Source organism: Pristiophorus japonicus, unplaced genomic scaffold, assembly GCF_044704955.1.
Source record: "Pristiophorus japonicus isolate sPriJap1 unplaced genomic scaffold, sPriJap1.hap1 HAP1_SCAFFOLD_625, whole genome shotgun sequence".
NCBI lineage: Eukaryota > Metazoa > Chordata > Chondrichthyes > Pristiophoridae > Pristiophorus > Pristiophorus japonicus.
This window is the reverse complement of record NW_027254537.1, coordinates 257,501-262,500: the sequence shown is the minus strand read 5'-3', so window position 1 is coordinate 262,500 and position 5,000 is coordinate 257,501.

Sequence of the window (5,000 nt, the reverse complement as noted above, 5' to 3'; positions counted from 1 at the left end):
GGGCAGAACGGGAGGAACGCCGGAGTCGGTAACACACCAGCCGGAGCTGGCCCCACTCCGAGCCCTCCCACGTCGGACACGAGTCGCCAAATCGATCGGTGGATACCGAGCACACAACACGCAGGGGAACTTGGTGAAAGAACTGCGCGTGTGCTTAACTACTCAGTAAAACAGATTTCCCTCACTCAGGGGCTTGCATCTGTGACAGACAGCGTCCTTTGTTGCGCAAAGACGGAGGGCCGTTGGAAACTAGTCTGTCCTGAGAGCCGGGCACGGGTACAAGCGGGGCTGCTGGCTCCCAGAGTACGATTTCAGCAAAACACCAAAGAGTTTGAAAAGTACAACAAAAGACTTTGTCAAAATTGTTCCAAGTCTCGCACACCGTTCATTTTGTGACTTTCCAAGTGCTCTTTTCAAAGGTCTCTTTCCTGAGATTGAGCACCTTTCAGCAAAGCATCACTTTTCGGGCGCTTTCAAAGTGTACCCGCTGTCGTAAAAATGTTCTGAAAATCGTGTTCCCGAAAATCTCCGGGCACCCCGCCAACCCCCAAGGACAGAAATGACAAGTGTCAAGTTGGCGGGGCGTCGGGCCACCTGCTGCCGGCCATGAGCATCCAAATCCCCGCAGAAGGGGCATTTTCATTTCTTCATCGGGACTTCCGGCAATTTCCAAGGTTCAACTCATTAACGTTGTTCGCAGACACTTGCCAGAAAATGCAAGTGGCCACTTTGCCGGGCCGACTCGCTTGCCCAAGCGGGAAACCATCAACCGCAGGCCCGGTAAGGCGGCCGAATCTGACCTCATAGACTTCCACACAACGGGACTTTTGACTTTCCCGGCCGCGGGTGGCCTCCACCCGGCCTCAGCCATCAGCCCTGCCTGCCTCCAGCCGCCTTCTGGTTAATGAGTTATCCAGCCTGGCACTTCGGTTGCGCCAGCGAGACCAAGTCTCGGCTTTGGTTAATGATTTGAGCCGAACCGACCTGCCCCCCGCCTCCCCCGGGCTGAACTCGGGCAGGTCTGCCGATTTCCCGACTCCTTTCGGGGCCTAATCGGGTCGCGCGAGCCGCCTGGCGCGACCGGGGACATGCCCCGGCCTCTGCCAGGCCTCGGGCTGCCGTTTTTGAAGCCCGACCAAAAACCCGAAAAATGGACAAAAATGGAAAAAATTCCCGCCCAAAAAGGGTGAATAGTCGGTTGGGCGGCAGCCCTGGTCGGTCTCTGCAGACCTGGAGGCTCGAGACGTTTGTTTGGAAAACTCACCAAGTCTCGATTCTGCCACCTCCTACCTCTGTGCAGATACCCCGCCAACCCCCAAGGACAGAAATGACAAGTGTCAAGTTGGCGGGGCGTCGGGCCACCTGCTGCCGGCCATGAGCATCCAAATCCCCGCAAAAGGGGCATTTTCATTTCTTCATCGGGACTTCCGACAATTGCCGAGGTTCAACTCATTAACGTTGTTCGCAGACACTTGCCAGAAAATGCAAGTGGCCACTTTGCCGGGCCGACTCGCTTGCCCAAGCGGGAAACCATCAACCGCAGGCCCGGTAAGGCGGCCGAATCTGACCTCATAGACTTCCACACAACGGGACTTTTGACTTTCCCGGCCGCGGGTGGCCTCCACCCGGCCTCAGCCATCAGCCCTGCCTGCCTCCAGCCGCCTTCTGGTTAATGAGTTATCCAGCCTGGCACTTCGGTTGCGCCAGCGAGACCAAGTCTCGGCTTTGGTTAATGATTTGAGCCGAACCGACCTGCCCCCCGCCCCCCCCGGGCTGAACTCGGGCAGGTCTGCCGATTTCCCGACTCCTTTCGGGGCCTAATCGGGTCGCGCGAGCCGCCTGGCGCGATCGGGGACCATGCCCCGGCCTCTGCCAGGCCTCGGGCAGCCGCTTTTGAAGCCCGACCAAAAACCCGAAAAATGGGCAAAAAGGGAATAAATTCCCGCCCAAAAAGGGTGAATAGTCGGTTGGGCGGCAGCCCTGGTCGGTCTCTGCAGACCTGGAGGCTCGAGACGTTTGTTTGGAAAACTCACCAAGTCTCGATTCTGCCACCTCCTACCTCTGTGCAGATACCCCGCCAACCCCCAAGGACAGAAATGACAAGTGTCAAGTTGGCGGGGCGTCGGGCCACCTGCTGCCGGCCATGAGCATCCAAATCCCCGCAAAAGGGGCATTTTCATTTCTTCATCGGGACTTCCGGCAATTTCCAAGGTTCAACTCATTAACGTTGTTCGCAGACACTTGCCAGAAAATGCAAGTGGCCACTTTGCCGGGCCGACTCGCTTGCCCAAGCGGGAAACCATCAACCGAAGGCCCGGTAAGGCGGCCGAATCTGACCTCATAGACTTCCACACAACGGGACTTTTGACTTTCCCGGCCGCGGGTGGCCTCCACCCGGCCTCAGCCATCAGCCCTGCCTGCCTCCAGCCGCCTTCTGGTTAATGAGTTATCCAGCCTGGCACTTCGGTTGCGCCAGCGAGACCAAGTCTCGGCTTTGGTTAATGATTTGAGCCGAACCGACCTGCCCCCCGCCACCGCGGGCTGAACTCGGCAAGGTCTGCCGATTTCCCGACTCCTTTCGGGGCCTAATCGGGTCGCGCGAGCCGCCTGGCGCGATCGGGGCCCATGCCCCGGCCTCTGCCAGGCCTCGGGCAGCCGCTTTTGAAGCCCGACCAAAAACCCGAAAAATGGGCAAAAAGGGAATAAATTCCCGCCCAAAAAGGGTGAATAGTCGGTTGGGCGGCAGCCCTGGTCGGTCTCTGCAGACCTGGAGGCTCGAGACGTTTGTTTGGAAAACTCACCAAGTCTCGATTCTGCCACCTCCTACCTCTGTGCAGATACCCCGCCAACCCCCAAGGACAGAAATGACAAGTGTCAAGTTGGCGGGGCGTCGGGCCACCTGCTGCCGGCCATGAGCATCCAAATCCCCGCAAAAGGGGCATTTTCATTTCTTCATCGGGACTTCCGGCAATTTCCAAGGTTCAACTCATTAACGTTGTTCGCAGACACTTGCCAGAAAATGCAAGTGGCCACTTTGCCGGGCCGACTCGCTTGCCCAAGCGGGAAACCATCAACCGAAGGCCCGGTAAGGCGGCCGAATCTGACCTCATAGACTTCCACACAACGGGACTTTTGACTTTCCCGGCCGCGGGTGGCCTCCACCCGGCCTCAGCCATCAGCCCTGCCTGCCTCCAGCCGCCTTCTGGTTAATGAGTTATCCAGCCTGGCACTTCGGTTGCGCCAGCGAGACCAAGTCTCGGCTTTGGTTAATGATTTGAGCCGAACCGACCTGCCCCCCGCCCCCGCGGGCTGAAGTCGGGCAGGTCTGCCGATTTCCCGACTCCTTTCGGGGCCTAATCGGGTCGCGCGTGCCGCCTGGCGCGATCGGGGCCCATGCCCCGGCCTCTGCCAGGCCTCGGGCAGCCGCTTTTGAAGCCCGACCAAAAACCCGAAAAATGGGCAAAAAGGGAATAAATTCCCGCCCAAAAAGGGTGAATAGTCGGTTGGGCGGCAGCCCTGGTCGGTCTCTGCAGACCTGGAGGCTCGAGACGTTTGTTTGGAAAACTCACCAAGTCTCGATTCTGCCACCTCCTACCTCTGTGCAGATACCCCGCCAACCCCCAAGGACAGAAATGACAAGTGTCAAGTTGGCGGGGCGTCGGGCCACCTGCTGCCGGCCATGAGCATCCAAATCCCCGCAAAAGGGGCATTTTCATTTCTTCATCGGGACTTCCGACAATTGCCGAGGTTCAACTCATTAACGTTGTTCGCAGACACTTGCCAGAAAATGCAAGTGGCCACTTTGCCGGGCCGACTCGCTTGCCCAAGCGGGAAACCATCAACCGCAGGCCCGGTAAGGCGGCCGAATCTGACCTCATAGACTTCCACACAACGGGACTTTTGACTTTCCCGGCCGCGGGTGGCCTCCACCCGGCCTCAGCCATCAGCCCTGCCTGCCTCCAGCCGCCTTCTGGTTAATGAGTTATCCAGCCTGGCACTTCGGTTGCGCCAGCGAGACCAAGTCTCGGCTTTGGTTAATGATTTGAGCCGAACCGACCTGCCCCCCGCCTCCCCCGGGCTGAACTCGGGCAGGTCTGCCGATTTCCCGACTCCTTTCGGGGCCTAATCGGGTCGCGCGAGCCGCCTGGCGCGACCGGGGACATGCCCCGGCCTCTGCCAGGCCTCGGGCTGCCGTTTTTGAAGCCCGACCAAAAACCCGAAAAATGGACAAAAATGGAAAAAATTCCCGCCCAAAAAGGGTGAATAGTCGGTTGGGCGGCAGCCCTGGTCGGTCTCTGCAGACCTGGAGGCTCGAGACGTGACTTTGGAAAACTCACCAATTCTCGATCAGCCACCTCCTACCTCTGTGCAGGTACCCCGCCAACCCCCAAGGACAGAAATGACAAGTGTCAAGTTGGCGGGACGGATTTGACTTCGGTCGCCGAGCCCTGGAACTAATTTCCCGCAAACGGCTTCGGATTTAGCTCCATCCAGACTTCCGGGACGAAACTTGACAGGCCGTATCTCCGCACTCCCGGAGCGCAGCCGCACCGTTCCGGCACCCATCGACGCGGCTGGCCGAGCCCGAGCGAACGCACCCCACGGCGGACGGCTAGGCCTTTCCGATTTTTTCACCCTTTTTCCCGAAAAGATTCCAACTGGCAGGGACATTCGCCCGACGGCTTAAAGACATGCCCTTCTGCCACACTAACGTCCCCGCCTTCGTTTGGCTATGTTGGCTTCGTCATTTCCGTCTTTTATTAAAGATACCATCTTAACACGCCGGTTAACCATTTGCCAGAGTTTTCGGTTAATGGTTTGCCACCTTCAACCCATTTGGTTAACCATTTGCCGCCGACAATTTTCAGTTCATCAGTTGCCACATTCAGACTTTCTTCTCCGGTTGCATTTCGCGGACTTCCAGCGCGCTCGGCTTCGGGTCGGCCCGCAGGAATGTGGTAGCGTTCGATGCCGCTTGCCTTCCTCTTCCCCGCGCCGCG